Genomic DNA, 19,016 nt, shown 5'->3' with positions numbered 1-19,016 from the left:
GCCCCACGAGGACTTGAATTTCTCTAAGTGAATCAGACCCAAAGCCACCAGCTGCCAGCTTTGGAGCAATATTCACCAGATGCAGTTTTACGGTTTCAAGGTCCCCCCTGTAACTATGCAAGCACTTTGGACCCCAACCGATCTTTGATTAACAAGCACCCTCACTTCCTGCCAACTCCAATTATAATTCTTGACAAACAACTTACGTAACTGGCTGTGGCCTTGTGGGTTTTTTCCCTTAGAAGCTTTCCCCATTTTGTCGTCCGATGGAACACAATTCCGGTGCTCCTTGACTCTGTGGGCTGCAGTCCTCACAAACCCAAGTGAATGCCTCTAAATTGCAGTCATGTCTCCTTTTCTGAAATTTTGGTAAATGGTGTTAACTCCTTGTCCCAGGTCAGCAACCCACCCTGAGACAGGAAGGCACTTATCCACAGCCACCAAGCCAGGGCTGGAGATTCTGTGTCTCCATCCTGCTCTGTAACGTGGCTCATGGACCCGAGTGTGTATAACGTGTGGTCCGTTGGCAGATCTCATGGGTCCGGTGCGTTGGGCTTCACGTGGAGGTACGGTCTGCCAGGTACTTGCCACGTTTTGTGCCACAGAGCTCCGGTGGAGGAGCTGCAGACCCTCGCAGACTCCCGCGGTCGGCAAGGCAGGGACTTAACGAGGGAGAAGTCGACCGTCAGGAGACTGAGTGGGCGGCACCGCGGTGGAGCTGGAGTGCGGCGGCCACACTGGGGAGATGCTCAGGTGCCCCTTACATTGACCGCGCTATCTTGACGATGGGCGGCCAGTGCTCGGGGAATTGGGGGAACAGTTAAAAAAAGAGAAAGAAAAAGAAGACAAAAAGGAAAAATAACCACAAACGCCTAGGTCCTTTCTGACGCACCGTCCCTGCTGTCGGCGTGCACAGCACGACCGCGTCTGAGCAAGCCAAGCGTCGGGACCGGTGGTGACTTCCTAGCCGCGGCCAAGGAGCGGACGGAGCAGATGTCTGCAAAGACCCTGGGCAGCAGGACCTCAGCTACTTACCGTCTTGAGTCGCTGCTTCGTTGTGTCCTTAAAGCTGGTACCTCTCAGCAACTGAACCTTGGGTGGGAACTTTGGATTTTTGAGTTTCTGCTAAATCGTGTTGATAGCAGGTGGATTCCACTAGTAAAAACCAGAACCAATGCCAGCCGCTCCCCTGGTCTTGATCAGGGCGCCGCAACAGAATAAGTTACTCCTGAGCTTTTCTCGTTGTGATAAAACACACATAATGTAAACCTTACCGTCTTGACCACTTCTCGGTGCCCACATTGTCCTGCCACCATCACCACCGTCCATCTTAGAACTTCCATCATTTCTCAAAACTGAAATTCTGAGTCCACTCATCGATGACCCCCTCTCCTCCCCTCCCCCCAGCCCCGGCACAGCTGGAATGTCCTGCTGGGCGAGTCTGGTGCCCCCTCACTGGCCCCCTGCCTCCTGTCCCTCGCCCTGGCCACTCATCCCCCTCAGAGAGCCAAGGTGAGTTTTTAAAAGCGTGGGTCCTGTTACTTCCCTACTCCAGGCCTTCCGACAACTCCCACACCTGCCAGAATACAGTCCAAGCCCCTTTATGGAGGCTCCCTCGCCCTGCCCACCCCCGACCTGGTCTCCTGTGGCCCCCCACGCGTTTCAGCCTCAGGGGCCTCGGGCACAGCGTGGCCGCGTATAGTGATGCCCTTGCCCCAGCTTGTGCACAGCAAGCGCCTCCAGGGGGCTCTGAGCGCAGGCTCCACTCACCAGAGAGGCGATGTGCGGAGGCCTCTGCCCAGGCACCACCGCTGGGCTCCGGTCAGAGTTCCTGGGCAGTTCTTCTCATTCTCTTTCTCTCACGCACACACTTTCCCCCCTTTGTTTTTGGTCCATCCTGTTCACTGCTTCATCTTCAGTGCTGAGAATACAGTCTGGCCCAGCAGCGAGAGCTCTGTAAATATTTCCGAATGAATAAATGAACGCACTGATGGGGCCACAGAGCAAGGTGAACGTCGGGACCCCGTGACTCCTTCCCTAGAACAGGAGACTGTTGACGCCACGCCTGAACCGCAGTGACAAGTCCAGGTCAAGTAGAGACGAGGTTACGTTGCAAGGACGACGCTGGCCCGTTTGACACACACAGCAGTTCCCCATCACCAACAGAAGGCCAAGAGTTCAGGTGACTTCTGCGCTTTAGAAATCACCTGTGTCTTGGTTACAAGCCTGTTCATCCAGAGGAGAAAGCTCGTTTTTATGCTCTAACAGGGCCTTCTGTGCCCATCGGAACAGAACCAACGCCAGTCCGCTGTTCTCTTCAGTAACTGACGGCCGAGTAAGCCACTCGGAGACACGGTGACAGCCGCAGCGCGTGTGCGGTGGGGAGGGGCCGCCACACTTGTCACCTCAGCACTCGGGCTGCAGGCTGTCACCGCCTCCCCCCTGCAGAGGCGTCCGGCACACTGGCCGTCCCGCGCACCTGCTCACTGGAGGGCGAGCTCGGTCCCTGGCTGGAGGCCATCGGTGACCGGCTCTGGGCACTGCACTGAGCACGGAGCACAGATGGAGCTCTTATGCAAGTGTCTTTAGGACTGAGAGCCCCACTCGCATCTCACAGGTGCCTGACCGCCGCCGTCCTGCCAGCGGCGGGCGCTGATCCAAGTGGCCTGATCGCTTTCACGGCCTCGCCAACCACCGGAACGGAACCTGTGAACGGAAGCCTGCTGCGGACAAGGGGGCAGGCTCGGCTGCCCGGGCGCGTTTGCTGTGGTTCTCCTTCCTGCCATAAGCTGTGCAGCTCTTACCAGGCGGCAATCAGCCAGTGGACTTGTCCTAGTTCTATCTCACTGGGTAACAGTGGGAGTCAACCGGAAAAAAACCCAGCGAACACGTTCTCCACGCCCTCCCCCGCGGCGCTAATGTCCACGTGCACCCGCCTTTCTGGAGATAATTAAGCAAAGCTTGCAGCCCTAAGGGGCTCGGTGGGGTCTGACACTCAGCAGCTTTCCTTTGTCAGATGGGAGACGGGGTAAATGGGGGGAACTTTAGTCGCTCTGGGTAGTGAAGTTAAGAATGGTTTCCGCGTTTTTCCCTGAAATTCCCTGAACTTTTGAGGACTTCAGGAATGATGAGGTGAGACTGAAACACATCACCGTGCTCTTTGATTTCCAAGCTGCGTCCGTGTGTTTTTCACTTTGCCAACGAGGACACCAGGGGTGAGAACGGGACCCCCCACCTGGTCAAAGGCACAGAAGGGGCCGGAGCGAAACTGCTGTCAGATTCCTGACTTCCGGGAGGATGCGCTTTGCTTCACGGATTTGACAGTTCAGCCTGCATCTGAGGGGCCTGGGTGGACTCCCACGTCTCACCTTCTCTGCTCACTAGTGGATCTGACCTTCTTGTGTGGGAAAACCACTCAGGGTCAAGGTCTCCGGTGACAGTCCCTGCAATTTTACCCAATCGCTTGCTGACTTGACTCCCTGATTAAACCTTGTTTCCTTTGATTTACAGTCTTGGGTCCTTTTCTCACAGTGAAAATGTCCCAGAGAGAGGCCATCATCCATTTCCATTAGAGTCTGCCACAAGGGGAGAGGACGGAAGTTTGTCCAAAACCCAGCGTCCGGCCGCCCGCCTCCTCTGCCCCAGGAGCGCTGCCCGGAGCCGCTGGGGCAGGCTCTAGCTCCTCCTGTTGGGGTTCAACCTGCGCCAGGCAGGCGCGTCTTGATGTCTTAGCGCAGTCCCGTTAGTCCGTGGCGGACCAGTCGCCGAAAATGAACAGCGAAACGCGAAGGAAAGCGGTTTCAGACGAGGGCTTGCTTGCTTCGCTCCCAGCCGTCCGCCTGGCCCCTGAGCCGACCAGCCTCCAGGCAGGACGTGCGGAGAGCCCAGGGGCAGGGAGGCTCTGTGAGGTGGGACCCGGGCCGCTGGACGGCAGCTCTGCCAGTTCCATCCTCGTGCGAGGCTCAGCGTCTTCAGGAATCCGTCAGGCTGACTTTGGACCAGCTCCTCCCCGCACGTGCGAGGGCATCCCCGAGGGACCTTCCCGTTCTGTCCCGCCCGCAGCCAGGGCAGGGGTGGTGCTGACCGGAGAGACGCTCAGCACCAAACCCTCCGCCCGGGGCCGCGGGTGGGGCGGCGGGAAGCAGGAAGGACCAGGGCCGGGCAGCGCCCACAGGGAGGCCCGGAGGGGCCGCGCGCTGAGTGCCCGTGCTGGGTGGTTCCAGGAAATTCCAGGCCCGCCAGCCTAAGTGCCTTTCAGAGCAGCCACGCTGCTATCTTAGGGGCCGTGTTGAGGGAAACCACTCTGTAAAAGCAAGACAGTTGCTCAGAAGAGAAAGGTCGGGTGGCTGGAGGGGCCCTTCTGTGCCTTCTGGGCTGCGGCCCGGATCGTGGGGCTGGGCTGTGACCACGACACCCCCTTGACAACTGTCCAAGGGCTCGCCGTCCCCTGAGCCTGGGCTGAGCCTTCATTCCCGGAGTAACAACTCAGCAGGGAGGAGGCCCTAGCTCCTCGGGTGAGTGAAGATGCCGGCCCCACCCATCAGCCCTGGGTGGGTTGGGGGTCGGGGCCCACCCATCACCCCTGAGCTCAGGGGAGAAGCTCCCAAATGAGGCCGCCCCAGGGGGCTCGCTTTCCTAACACGTCCAGGGTGACCACCCTGGTCTCAGGGTCACGGTCCCCCCATCTGTTTGCAGACCTGGATGGTGGAGCCTGGGTCCCTGTCTGTGGTCCTCGTGTCCACTCACTGTTCCTGGGGGCTCCTTCCTCCGCTGTACAGTGAGGTCGGGGGGCCGTGTGCCACCACCCTTCCATTGACAAGCCACGTCTGGGCTCCAGAGGCTCACAGCTCCCCCGACAACCCCACGTTGCCCGTGCGCCAGGGACACGCCACCGCAGGACGGGCAGGAGGCCGGGGCGCCTGGACAGGGCTTATCTCCTTCTGGTTCTCACCGAGGTCCCAGGCCTCCCTGGGGACCAGGGCACCTAGGTTCCTCCCAGGCACTCACCTGTGAAGATGCCCAGGATCCTCACGGCTGATGGCGCTGTTTGGGGCTTCGCTTAGGGGCTGGTGGGGCCCCTGTGGATGTTAGGCCCGAGGATAGCCTGGCTCACGGCTCTAGGAAAGCACAGCTGCCCCCGGCCTCGTCCTACCGTGGGGATGTTCAGGAAGAGACGCGAGACCGTCTCTGGGCGTCCGGAACCCACCATCCTGCTAGGACTAAAAAAGCAGGTGGGGTAAGGTCGGGCCCTGTGGCAGGTCGAAGATGGTGCAGGTTCCTAAATGGGCCTCCGTGTGCCCTGGTGAAGCGTGGCGGGGGGGGGGTAGGGTTTGCTGTGTGGCTTCCACTGGGGCCTTGGTCTCACGGAACACAGGCTTTCTGGATGTTCCCCTCGGGATGTCCCCACGTGACAAGCTGGCCACGTGCACAGGCATGTGTGACGCTTGGGGGGGCCGCCTCAGCTGGGCTCCCAGCCAGCAGTCAGCACCGCCTGCTGCCAAGCCGGCCACCCTGGCCCCTCCAGTCTGGGAGGAGACGGAGGCCCCAGCAGGCCTCATCGTAACCAGCTGCGGGATTCCAAGTGAGGCCTTCCCGGGGGGACTCACCCTCCCCTGGCCCTCGACGGTGAGCAAGTGGCTGAGTCTGAGGGTAACTGAGTGCATAGCAGCGGCACCTGCGCCCAGGTGAGCTGCCTGCAGGCCGCGGCGGGGCGGGGGCGGGCATCGGAGGGGCCCAGGCTGCTTGCCCTGGCCAGAAGACCAAGGATTTCTCCTGGCAACGCAGGCCAGCGTGCAAACCCACCCCACACCAGGAGACTTCCAAGGAGAGAGTTGGGAGCAGACTTTTAATTGGCAGGTGGGGGCTCATCTTGGCGAGAACAAAGAAGGTGGGCAGGATCTGGGGCAGAGATGAGCTCAGAAGCTGTCCAGATGGATTTCAGGAACAGACAAGCCCCGGGGACGCAGGAGCAGAAAATAGAGGACCGAAAAGCAAACACCGCGCGTCCCAGCATGAATGGCTGGGTGACATTTTGCTGTTTTTGTCGAAGCCACTTCTCATTTCACCGGCCAGCTTGTTCCAGGATTTGAGTTCCCCCAGGGACAGGGTTCACGGTACTCATTGTCCCTGAGGGGAAGAAATGGGTCTCTCTCTTCTGAAAATAATCTCACAATTGACCGAGCTTCCGGGAAGCCGGAGTTTTTGCGCAGCCCCTGTGTGTGTCCGCAGACTGGGGCACGCGCTCCAGTATGCCGTGGCTCAGCCCCCATTAGTTTCGCATAAGTCTGATTTAAAACCCAGCACAACTTGCATTCTGAAAAATCACATGTGAATTCTCCAAACCTCGTAATTCCCCAAACTTTGTCCCAGTGTCTTGAAGGACAACTTGCCTGTCCTCCAGCTGCTGAAACGGTGGTGGCCCCCGGAGCAGGTGCAACCTTGGTAGAACTTTGTCCCTTGGCTCTAAGTTTTGCAAGAATCCAAACTTTTTAAAAACCAAGTCGGGTCCCCAGGGCTCAGTGAGAGAGGAAAGAGAAAGCGGGGAGTCGCCTGTGTGGGAATGTCCCCCTCAACGGTGAGCAGGGTCACCGTCTCTTGTCCTGCAAGGAGGACGGGGAAGGAAGAGGAAGGATGAAGAAATGGGGTGATGTGCTCTTAGGTTCCTCGATCCCACCGGGTCCGCTCTCCAGCCTGGGGCTGAGCTTAGTAACCCTGGGTAAACAGCCAGACTTAGTCCCGCTTTTCAGCCAGTTGAATATTTGTTTGTTTCTGTTTGTAAGAGGATAGCGTGACAAGATCAAAGACGAAGGATTGTGACATTTGAAGGTAACTGTGGCTCAAGCAGTTAGTTGCCTTTATTTGGGGAAGCCTCGGGGTGAGACGGGAAGCCCCATGGACAGAACAGCAGGACCCCTGGCAGGGCACTGCTTCCCCTCCGGCGCCATCTGGTTCCCTGGCCTGGCGGCATCATCTCGCTTTTGCGTTTCTGTAAAACAGCTTGCTTCTAGGTAAACGAAACTTACCCCTAAAATTCCATTGGTTCCCAAAAGCTCGCTCCTGATTGGTCCGTTTCTAACACCTCATTTTGCATATGGCACCAACCTAATCAAAACCTAAAACCCTACATAAGCCTGTGTAAACCCACAGCCAGGGTCCAGAGCTTAGAGCGTTAGCTCCTCTGGGCCCGCCAGCGTAATAAACCTGAGTTCTCTGGCCCTCCGAGTGCGGCTTGGTCTCTTGCCCGGACCCAGGCTGCTGTCACACTGCTGTAGCACCTATGGAGCTGTCACAGGGGCTGCGGGCGGTCGGTTGCATTCACGTGCGTTGACTCCGGCTTAGACTCTGGTTCATGACGTGGGCTGCCACACGTGGGAGCCAGCTGCACCCAGTGGCCCCTTGTCTAACGGCTGTAACACTATCACAGTTAAGGTCACAGAATTACTAGGTCACAAGCTCAGATGAGTCTCACCCTTGAGATTCCCAATCTCTTCTTTTCACCATCAAGCCATACAACCTTCGGGGAACCAGGGGCGACGTGTCCCATTGCAGACCAGAAAGAAAGCTGTAAGGTCTTACTGGACTGTGAGATTTCCTGGCATAAAATATCAAGTTCTGCTTGAACCACGTTCACCTTGAGATAAGATTACACAATGAACAGAGAGGAGAAACTTTTTCCTTATAACCCTCTTGAGGCTAGACTCTTCCTCCAAGAAGAGACGTGTGCCCCAAGAAAGCTGGGGCCTCTCCTTCAAGAGGAGACAAAGTCAGCATTTGAGAAATATTTGCAGAATTGTTGCAACCTCCCTGCTGCATTATGAGGTTTGGAGCAAACCGAGGCAGGTGCAGAGGAAAGAGCTGGACCTCCCTTCCCACGGGGAGAAGACAGGAAGGTCTGGGAAGGTGAGGAATAAACTTGACCGCATTTCTCTGAGGCCAGGGGGCTGCCACACTCTGACCAGGACTTCCTGGCAACCGTTCCAGTAAGGTTTACTGAGAAATGGAGAAATCTGAAAGGTAAGAGGGGAGAGGGAAAATGATACAGCAGAGAACGTTCCCACGGCAGCAAGCAAGGCTCCTCCAGGAAAGAGGGAACCTGGGAGCAGCGTGCTGTTGTCCGGTGGGAGGGTCGCGCATCTGTGCCCCATTTGAAGAGATCGCTTTGGTTGCTGCCAACAGAAGAGGGAGGAGGGCGGCCTCAGGAGGCCACTTAGAAGCAGCTCCAGCGGCAGGACGTGACCCGGGGTTGCCCTCGGGTGGAGGCGCCGGGTGCGGAGACGTGGGCAGGCTGAGGGTCCCTGGGCTTGGGGTGGGGGGCTGGGAAGCATCTCGGTGAATTCAGGTGAGTGAGCAACACAGGAGACAGGGGCCTGGGTCGGGGGCGTTGACGGCAGTTCCAGCCTCGGATGCAGAAGTCCAGCCTCCTTGACCTTGAAGGGCCCAGAAGACAAGCAGGGCCATTAGCCACGTTCTGATGCTCGACCTCCGTGCCCTGAAACTGCTTTTCTTCACCCCAAAATGGAGGTACCATCAGCCCTCAGCATCCCTGGGAGGTTGATGCCGGGATCCCTGGACCCGAAATCCGCAGATGCTCCCGTCCCTTACACAAAAAGGTGCGGTACCGCGGGCCCTCAGTATCCCCGGGTTTCCGTATCTGCAATTCAACCAACCACGGATGGAAATTTCCATCCGTGGTTGGTTAAATCCGCGAATACAGAGCTCTCACACCTCCCTCACCGGCCCGTCGAATCTGAGGCGGTGACTCGCACCCACGCTTCAGAAGGGGGGACGCAGTGTGCAGGTGTTCACTGTAATACCAGCTGGAAGAGGGCGGACCCCTGTCACCCTGCAGGTGGGCGCTGGCTCCCACAGGCAGGCGGGGAGCTGTGGAAATCCACAGCTGCGAGTAGCCTGCACAGCGTCTGAACGCGGCCCCTGCCCTGCAGCCGACACGGTGCACATGCGTCTGCGCAAGGGTGCTGTGTGTGTTGCCGTGAGCGGGCACGCGTGTGCAGGCACGTGTCCAGTGCAACACAGGAGTGAGGAGGGAGGGAGAAGAGAGGGAGGGATGAAGTTCCCAAAGGAAAGCCGAGGAGCTGAACCCGGCGCTGGCGAGTGGTGAGCGTGGCTGACGTCCGTGTCCCCCGAGCTGAGTCCGCAGGGTGAGTGGGCGGGGGAGGCGTTCCTCGTGGACATCCAGGGGGTGCTGGCTACCGTGCCGCTGGGAGGAAAGGGAAATGAGACGTGGTTAGGAGTCCTGTGAGCTTTGCCAGGAGGAATGGCCAGTTCCCGAGTGTCCGATAAAACAGTGCAGCCGGTACCAACGCTACGGGTACTGGGAGTCCAAAAATACCCGTCACTTACAGGGCAGGTGCTTTCACAGCCTTTCAATGGAGCTGCGATCTCACCCCAGCTGAGAAACAAAGCATTGGGGCTCAGAGGACGTAAGCGAGATGCTCGAGGCAGAAGTGATGAAATCAGAAGTACTGAGCTTGAGAACTGGGAGTGGGTCCTGAGGACAAGAGCGGCCAGGAGACCATCAGAGGAGGCAGCCCTGTCTGCACGTTTAACCTCTGTAAGGTGGTACGTTAACCTTGGCCGCTAGCTGTTCCCAAGTGTCTTCGTCCCTTCCGGTTGCTGTAACAAAAGCCCCAGGCTGGCGGGCGGGGTGGGGAGGGGGACTTACAAGCGATGGAAGTTTATTTCTCACAGTTGTGGAAGCCGGGAAACCCAAGAGCAAGGAGCTGGTGGGTGTCCGGGGTCCAGGGAGGGCCGGCTCCTTCCCTGGGCTCTCGTGGGGGGGGGTGCTCAGTGATGCTTTACGCCCATTGGATGATTATGGTGATGACAGTATGTTTTAGAGAAAGAAAGATTTTGGAACCTGGTCTGACCCTCCGTCTTTACTCGGATGTGCCTGGTTTTGATCGGGAAAATGTGAGAATTAATCACTTTAATCTGCTTTTAAGCCACTGATTTTTCAAAATTCTTCATTTCAAATTATCAGATCACGTTTTTCCTATTCATTCCTCCTGCGTCTGCGGGTTAGCAGCAGGTGATGGGGTAGGTAACTTGTGATCCGCTGTGTAGGCATCCTGCGCTACCCAGGAAAGCACTGTCTCACAGGACAGCGTTTACGGGCGTGGGGAAGCGTTCGTGATTTGTTTACGGAGAAAAAGTAAGCTACGAAACAGTAGGAGAGCATGGTGACATTCCTGTAATGTTACACATTTACGTGTGTGTCAAAGACAGACATTGAAACGTTAACCCACATCACCTCTGAGCGGTGAGATTTTTGAGGGATTTTTTTGTTTTTTGAATTTGAGCTGCTCTGTTTCTCTAGTTTAACGTTTTGAGCAGAAATCAGTCTTAAAATTAGAAAAAAAAAATTGTAAAACAAACACGTGTCACGTAACAAAGCTGGAGAGGTGAGTTTGAAAACTCCCGGCTGCTGACGTTCCTGACGGCGGGGGCCGGACGCGGCTGGGAGCCGCGGGTCTGATGGCCCTGGGAGCACGCTCGGCTTGGAGCGCCCCAGCCCTAATTCTGTGTCTGCCCTTTGCGCGGCGACTGCAGGCCTCCTCCCCTGCATCGGGGCCGCTGTTCGTTTTCACTGACCAAGAGCTGACGGAAACAGCGCAGCCTGCGTCCAGGTGGGCCTCTCGCTTCCTGGGAGGAGGGATTCAAACAAACCAGGGGCCCTTTGCAGTGCTGCTTGAACTACCCAGCTCGGCCTTTGTTTGCTTAGGACTCACACCTCCGGGCTCCGCGTCTCCTTCCCAGCGGGGGCGCGCCCGGACGGCCGTGCGCTGTGCAGACTTCTCCCCGAAGGCCGTGAGCTCAGGCCCCAGCGCTGGGAAACATGTGTTTCTGATGCTCGGACAGGATTGTTCTTGGCGTTAAGTTCCAGGACTTAGCACTTGTAAAACTGAGATAAAACAGCTCTGGGACTTCCGAGAGCCGCCGGCTACGACCCGACTTCGGAAGGACCGAGCAGCTCATCCACGCGGGAGTCGCATTTGCTCTCTTCTCTGAAGAGGCTTCACGTGCTCACCTGGGGGCTCTGTGTCACCTCAGGGAGCCCGTCTGCTCAGTGGTGCACGCTTTGCACTCACACATTCATGGTGGTTCGGGACGGCTCTGAGGCTGGAACTCAGGCTTGCCCCAAGCACTCAGGTCGGAAGGCCCGGGCCTGGGCCCAGACGCAGAGCCCGGCCCAAGCGCCTGGGGCCACACCGCTCTGCACTCACCCCTGGTGGGCCCACACCGACGTGCGCTCCCAGGGGAGGGCAGATTGCTGGGGAATGTCCAACATGCTCTCCAGTCCCAAATTCAGACTCATTGCTTAGAGATGGGATGAGGTTTTAAAAGCATTTCGGGGCGGGGGTGTACTTTACATACAGTGTGGCACGGTTATTTGGTGGGAATTGCATGGTTTGCCCGAGACACCCATGTCTCTCAGGGCTCGGAGTCCTGCGCGCCCTCCCAGCCGTGCGCCCCAGGCCCAACCCAGGGCCCTGTAGTCTGACAGCAGCCTCATGGAAGCGGAGACGCACGACGCCTGTCAGGCTTCGTCACGCAGCGTGTCCACGGCTGCCTGCACCAGCGGCTCATTCCTTTTTTTAAAAAATGTTTAACTATGTATTTACTTTTGTTGAAGTGCAGTCAGTTACATTGTGTTAATTGCTGGCGCACAGCACAGTGATTCAGTTGTGCATATATGTTCCTCTTCATGTTCTTTTTCATTACAGGCCTTTACAAGTTTTACATGCAGTTCCCTGTGCCGTGCAGCGGGGCCTTGCTGCTCGCCTGTTTTATGTGCAGAAGTGCGCGTCTGCTAAGCCAGGGCTCCCAGTCCACCCCCCGCCGCCACCCCACCTCCTGTTTCTTCTCACTGCTGGGTGAAGTCCACGCGCACATCCTGCCGATGCGCGTGCGCGCGGCGTGTCCTCTGGGGCCATGATGAGTGAGGCTCCGACTAACATTCCCGTAGGAAACGGCCTGCAGATGTGAGCTTTCACTTTTCTCGGGTAAATGCCTGGCCGTGGGACTGCCGGCTTGGGGTATGGGTAACTTTATGAGAAGCAGAATGGAGCGATTTGGAAAGTGGAGATTTCTGGTGCACTGGTGGCCTCTCAGAGGTAAAAGGGAACGTTGATTCCTTGGTGATTTAGACAAAGGCAACTGAAATGCAGAGGGGTCACGTGACCGCCCCCCTGGCTCTAAGCCCAATAAACAGCAGATGGGGCCCGGGACACTCCTCCGAGTCTGTGCTTCCCTCGTGAGGGACGTCGCAAAATCCCACTTGTTCCCGCTTGAGATGTCAGGATTGTGCCCGAATGGCTGAGCTCATTCCCTTGTCCTGAACCACCATGAGGAAAACGGAGCCTGTGACAACCGGGCTGCGCTCACGTGCGGCTGCGTTACACGTGGGTTCTTGGCGTGTCGTGTTGAGTAAGGGTGCCGAGGGCAACGGGGACCGGCTGAACGTGCGCTGCCTTGAGGACGTGTCCTGGATTTAAATTTCCCTCAAACACGTGAGATGGGTTTCAAGAGGAAAGGTAGAAATCTCCTTTAAAGGAAATCTAGGCCGTAAGGTGGTGCCTGGCGGGGAGCGCAGGGCTGAGACGCGGGAAACGACAGTGAGGCGGCGCGTGACACGGCAGAGGGAAAGCTAAAGCCGCCCCACCGACAAGCACGGCAGAAGCCAGCCCGACAGGCCGCTGGGGCCGGGGCGTCTCAGCAGCATGGAATCAGGCGGCCAGCTCGGAGGGCGAGCAGACGGGGGCCGGCCCGCAGCCTGGCGGGCAGTGGGGTCTCCTGAGCCCCGCCCCCGGCCCCACCCCAGGCACCCCGCGCCCGGTGGGCCCCTCAGGCTCCCCGAGCCCTCGTAGCTCTAGCGGCACGAGGCAGGATGGAGTGCGCACGGCCCCAGCTCACACACCCCGTAAGGGCACCCGGAGGCCCCCCTCCAGGCTCCCCGCCCCCCCCGCTGTCCCTGTCCAGCCAGGGCCCCAGGGCCCGCCCGCAGCTGTGCCAGGAGGGCAGGGCCTGTGGGAGAGTTCAGGGCCCTTCTGGGTTCAGCCGGGAGACAGGCCCTTGGAAGCAGCGGAGTCCTACTCAACATCCTGAGAAAGTTTACAAAAATCTGGGATCAACGTCGTATCAAAGGCAACCATCAACTGTTGAACCCCAGAGAGAATTCAGAGCAGGGGGAGGTCAACTGGAAGTCAGACCGTGGGCTGAAGGAGGGGGTCGAAGGGCTCCGGCCCTGGCGTTGTCAGGCTTTCCCAGGGGAGACTCACGGCGGACGGGCCATCCAGCCAGCAGGGCAAGACGGAGGGGAGGGGCCCGGCGGGGCTAGGGGGCCCCTGCCGCTCCTGGACGAAGGATCGTTCCAATTACACCTTCTGCTTGGTCACTTGGCGTTCCATTTGCTGCTCATGAACTTCTTGTTCCGCTGTGTTACTTCTGGCTGCATGGTCTTGACCAGCTCACGTAACTTCTTGGAGACTCACTTCTCTCATCTCTGAAATGGGCACAGCGTGAAGCCTGCGCAGGATTTAGAGAAGATTAGTGTTTGATGGTTTGTAGAAAAAGCTGCTTTGGGAAGCGTAAGGGCCATAGAACGGCTAGTTCTGAGTTTTAACTAAAACTGACTTTCCAGATGCTGTTTTATTAACACCAACCAGAGACTTTGGGATGTAGTTTAACCATAAGCACGGCTGAGATCTGGGGACAAAAGTAATGTCGTAGAAGCGCTGCCTGGGGGCTGAACCTAGAGCGCCGTCTTGGTCAGAGGCGGCCGGTCCACTAGGAGAGCCAGCCCGCCTGTGAGCGCTGGCCTTCCCGGCGTGGGTGGGCCACGCGCGCCCCCGGGCGTCAGGCTCCAGGCTGCCCAGGGAAGGCCGCCCGTCCCAGCCCCCCGCCCCCCGCTCCCCGCTGGACGACCATTGGCAGACCTGGCCTGGACTTCCCGGAGGCTGCCAGGCCACCTCCCGCAGGTGCCGTTGAGGAGGGAGACACATTCCTGAGAGGATGCCATCCTGCTTCTGGCCCAGCTCCCTGGCCGCCTGGCCGATGACTCACGAAGGCAGAGAACCAGCAGCTTCTCCGGGGCTGGGCCGACGGGCCATTACGCCGGGAGCCGGTTCTGGTGCAGAGCTTACAGCACAAAAGTCCAAGACTCAAAAATCAGCTGAAAGAAAAACAGTTACGCGTATTGTAACGGCATCTTACCTCTGCTTCACAGCTGCGTGTTTATAACACACGAATCCTTCCCAAATTCTCAGTATTTGTAAATGAAGATTGTTCCAAGTGTTATTCCAGTTCAAGTGCAGCCAGCTTTGGTTCAATCTACTCTGACACCAAACGCCGGGAAGAGCTGAGTGTTTCCACCAGCAGGCATGTTTTAAGAGCTCAACTGACTCATTTCAGACAGCTTTTAAGTGCCCGCTTCGTGATCGTTAGAACAAGCAGGACGCGTTTCTGCAGCTTCCTCTGATCGCTTACTAAGGTGGCTTTACTTACAACTCATGGACATCCCAGTGGCCCTGAGGGAGGTCGGACCTACACTAGGCGGGCAGGCAGACCCGCCAGGAGGGCAGACTCTGCGACATCTCACCCACTTCTCAGAGAGGTCACTGGGGACATTGTTACTGGTCCCAAATCTCCCCTCTCCTTCAAGGTCACTCCCCTGTTTGCTGCTTCATACTCAGCAAGGTGTTGGCTTAAAGCTGTTACCTCGTTTATGAACTCGACAAATGTCACCCAGCACATCCTGCGCTTTGGGCACCGGGTTAGAATGAAACAAAGACCCCATACCCGTGGTCGGGGCAGCAGGTAGGGCCGTGTGTGGCACTGGGGCAGTTTGGGATGGGGCAAACAGAGGCGGCCCCAGACTCAGCCTTGGGGAGTTGCAGCCTTCCTGGAGAGAGCAACGCTGAGCTCGGGACCTGAAGGCGGGTGGTCGTCAGCAGGGGAGTGAGGACCGGGAAGGGGCGGGATGGGTGCGCGGCTCACCGCGGGAGGGGGGCCCGGTGCAAAGGCTCTAGGAGAGCCGAGCACGGGCTGGCCCTGCGGCCACCTTGGGGTCTGACCGGGGGCGGTGAGCATGGAGGCTGGGGGTGGGCGGGGACAGTCCCTGGGGGCTACAGCCAGTTTGGGGAGACAGGAACAGCAAGCCCCAGAGAGGAATGAAGCCAGCTGTGGCCACCAGCAGTCAGGCGAGGCTTGGGGATGACCGAACCTGGCAGACAGGAGGGTGGAGAAAAGTGGCCGACGGGAGAGACAGCAAATAGAATTGCCAGGGCTTGGGATGGCAGGGGCGATTCACACCTTGAGTGCTGGGAACCCTTTGCGGGAAGGGGGTGGTTTCAAGGCCAAAGATGCTGAGTTCGGCCATGGTCATCTGGAGTTGGCTTTGCTTGCACAGTGACACTGCTCAGCGGGTGAGACGGGGCTGTGCTGCCTCGTCCCCCACGGCGCCCGCACCCACCCCAGCCAGCTGGCATCCCAACCACAGTTAAATGAATGAGCAAGTGACAGGGCCTGGGAGACGGTGGGTCCAGGAGAACACAGTCAGCTGACATTTTTCCACGACTTGGAGGCACAGATTGATGGAGACCGGCAGGCCCACTCTGGGGGCTGCGGGGGTGGACATCACCACGGGGTTACTGTGCGAAGGCAAGGCACCATGGGCGTGATCTCGGGGACCGACAGGGAAGGGGCCGGAGGAGAAGGGGCCCAATAAAGAGAGCGAGAGGGGCCAGAGGCAACGGGGGAGAAGCAGGACTCAGAGGATGCCCCGGGGCGTCTCTGCGGGACAGTAAGACCCGCACTGGGTGTCCTGAGACGGAGGCTGTGATGGCCTTTGTGAAACAGGGCAGAGAGGGCTTGTCCTGACATCTGCCCTTTGATCTGTGACCGCGGGCAGCAAGTAGCCACCTGGCATAGGAACCAAGCGAACGGAGTAGCCAAACCCAGCCTCGGGCAGCCGCCGTCTGGGGAGAAGAAGCCGGAGTGTGTCTCCTGCCTCGTGTCCGGCTCAAGGTAATGCGATTGTCCCAGGCTTCCCAGAGGAGCGCAGCGGCTCCCACGTCCCGGAGCCGCGGCAAAGCCAAGCTCAGGGCAGAGGCCACAGCGGGGAATGTTTTGTTCATTTTTTGGTAGTTGAATCACACTGGCAAGATCGTCTCCAAGTTGCTCAAATACAGATCAGGAAGCTGGCTGTTTTGCCAGAGGTTCGCATTCTTCCAGGATGACATCGCGTGGCCTGAGTCACCAGTCAGAGGCTCATCGATAAAGCAAACGCTCGGCTCTGCCAGTTGCACAAACACAGCTCCCCTCGAAAGCTACTCAGACGTGGGAAACAGCTCGGTTCTAACCTGGAGACTCTGGTGCACTTGACGGCCTAGTTAGTGTCTGCCTAGGACGTGTCTCAAAAACAAAGGGGAGGGGAGAAACCGTGTTCTGCCCCGGCATTTACCTTTCAGGCTGAGTGGATTCTGAGAAATGCTGAAAGGCCTTAATTCTCTAGAAAAGAAGCACAAATGTCAGAGCAAAACACTGCCGGGGCCGTGGAGCGACACCTCGCGCCTGAACTGGGGCGCGTGTCAGAGCATACTCCCCTGGGACGCCCTGCTTCTCTTTGTTTCTGGGCTGCAGAAGAGAATGTTTTCTTAAGAGCAAACGTGTAAAATGAAATAGGGGTGACTACTGGCTGACCCGGGAAATTTGTCCCCACGAGCGCACACACTGGGACGTCTAACTCAACCCGAGGGCGACCACCCGCGATCGCGTGGCCAGCCAGACGCTGGCTGCGCGGTACAGCTGTGCCACATCTCCTCTTTCCTCCCGAGACACAGGGCGGAGTGAAAGGCGAGAAATAAACGAAGGTTGAAGTAGAACCACTCGTTCCGTGGTGCCAGGCAGAAAACCGGCAGTGCTGGGGGCCGCAGAGCCTCAGGAGGCAAGACGGCCCCAGGGGTGGGGTTCACGGGATAAACGCCCCTCTTAAGGCCGCTCGATGTTGCACCAGCGTGGCTCAGACCCTCTCCCCAGGTGAACAGGGTCAGTCAGCACAGACATTCTTCTCGGACTTTCCCTTCCCAAGTGAGTATTGCTTGGGCTCCTTCACTTTTGGGGCTTCCCAGGCTGGTGATCTCCTGTTGTCCCAACCCCACGGGCGACTCCTTTCCGCCTCCTCTGCTGTCCTCCATGTCTCTCCATCTTCTGAAAGCACAGTGTCCCCGTCCTTGTGCTTCCAGACAGTCTTGCTGGCCGACCTCATCCAGCCCATTGATTTAAATACCATGTGCACGCCGACCAGTCCCCAGCATGTTCCCTGACGCTGCCTCTTCCCAGACCCGAGGTGTGACCGCTAACCTTGATGTCAAAACGTCCTGTTTACTTCATGTCCGAACAGGTGGCACCGGCCGCTCCGTCTGGGCCACTGACCCAGCGGATGTCTTCACGTGTCCCTTGGGTGACTGAGCGGATTCTAGCTTCTGATTCTTACCCCCCCACACAATCTTGTCTCCCCTGTAGCACTCAGAGTAAATGGAAATCTATGTAAAACCTGGCGATGGCTTCCCTTGAACACAAAGAAAACCCCAGGCCCTCCCCCGGGGCTGCGTCCCCTCTGCAACCCCACCTCGTCTCACGCCACGCGCCCTCTGCGTCTCCTCTGGCCACGCTGAGCACTGGAAGGCGCCCTGCTTGTTTCAGCCTCAAGGTCTTCTCGTCGTGGTTCCCTCTGCTTGTCAGGCTGTTCTAGCTTCTGTGTCATTCAGAGTCAGCTTACAGATGACCTAGGGGTGGCCTCCCCCCATCCGTCTGGTCCAGTCTCTGTCCAGCCCTGACTTCCCCCTCGTTCGGCTTTGCCTTGATTTGTGTCTCTCCCCGGGCCAGCTTGCGAGGTGCCTCGTCTGCCTGTTCAGGGCGCAGGACAGCCCTCAGCGCAAAGAGGGAGCCTTGTAGATACGTGTGGAGCCGACGCTGACCCAGAGAAGAGCTCACGGACGTCCCTCAAGGACCCTGGTTCCTGGGGCTTAACTCGGACACAGTGTTGAAGGTTTGGCCTTGATTCAGCATGACTCAAAGTTCCAAGAAGTGGAATGAAGTTCAAGTTACAATTGAAGGTGTTTTCTTTAATTCAATCAGTGGGTTTCAGATTTGTTTTTCTGGAAATTTCTCAGCAGAGGTCATTCCAAATTTCAAACTGATTCCTCCTTTTATTTGCTTTTCCATCTCCCCTTTCACCTCGTTGGATCTGAGGTCAGGAGGACACCCGTCAGCTCTGAGACTGGCTTTCCCTTCCTCTCATCACTCATACAGGTGATGAACACAGATCGTTTTGAGGCAAAATGGTCGCACCTAATGAGCGATTTTCCCCCTAAACACTGTTATCATCAATTTGACTGAAGTCAGCCTTTGCTCGTGTCTCCAAATCAAACTTCACGGAACTACAGAGAGAGAGGACAGACCCGCGGTCTCCCGGGCGGGTGGGCTGAAGGCCGACCACACACGGCATCAGGACTTTGAGGTATGGACACGTTAGCTCTGTCGGGTGGCGTTTATACAGGTGTGTGCGTTTGTTAAAACTCAGCAAACTGTCTAACGTGTTAGCATGTACTGTATGCAACTCACACCTCAGTGGAGATGGTTTTAAAAAGCCGTAAGAACTGCTCAAAGGCCCTAGTTCCTCAGCGTCTTCCGTTGGTGATCCCAGTGTCCCAGAACGAGCACGCTGCAGGGTGGGGGCTTGGCCGGCGCTCTGCCACAGACAGCTCGCGACCTTAACGCTTCACAACACAGCCTAAATCACAGACAACCTAAGAAGCTGGGGTTTTTTTTTCTCTTTGAGCGGGAAAGAAATATTTCTTAGTCTTAATCCAGAGGTGTAGAGGTCACCTAATGTTTTCACTGAACCAATGACCTGCCTTAGTGGGGCTCCCCCGAAGCAGACCCTCAGTCAAGGATTTGGGTGCAAGTTCTGAATGTGGGAGGTGGTCCCGGCGGCC

The 19,016-nt window shown here is 57.7% G+C and overlaps 1 long non-coding RNA gene across 1 annotated transcript in view; it reads right to left on the bottom strand.

Annotated features, from left to right (window-relative positions):
• Positions 1-4,293: 4,293 nt before the first annotated feature.
• The window catches only part of LOC141574088 (uncharacterized), a 47,904-nt gene continuing 33,181 nt past the window's right edge, over positions 4,294-19,016 (bottom strand). The window contains exons 5-6 of the long non-coding RNA XR_012500752.1: positions 13,956-14,191; positions 4,294-13,545 (exon numbers count right to left, since the gene is read on the bottom strand). This is a non-coding gene — a long non-coding RNA (uncharacterized LOC141574088). The remainder of the gene's footprint in view (positions 13,546-13,955; positions 14,192-19,016) is intronic.

Source organism: Camelus bactrianus, chromosome 19, assembly GCF_048773025.1.
Source record: "Camelus bactrianus isolate YW-2024 breed Bactrian camel chromosome 19, ASM4877302v1, whole genome shotgun sequence".
Lineage (NCBI taxonomy): Eukaryota > Metazoa > Chordata > Mammalia > Artiodactyla > Camelidae > Camelus > Camelus bactrianus.
Note: the sequence above shows the minus strand (reverse complement) of the source record. Positions and strands in the feature narration are given on the sequence as shown.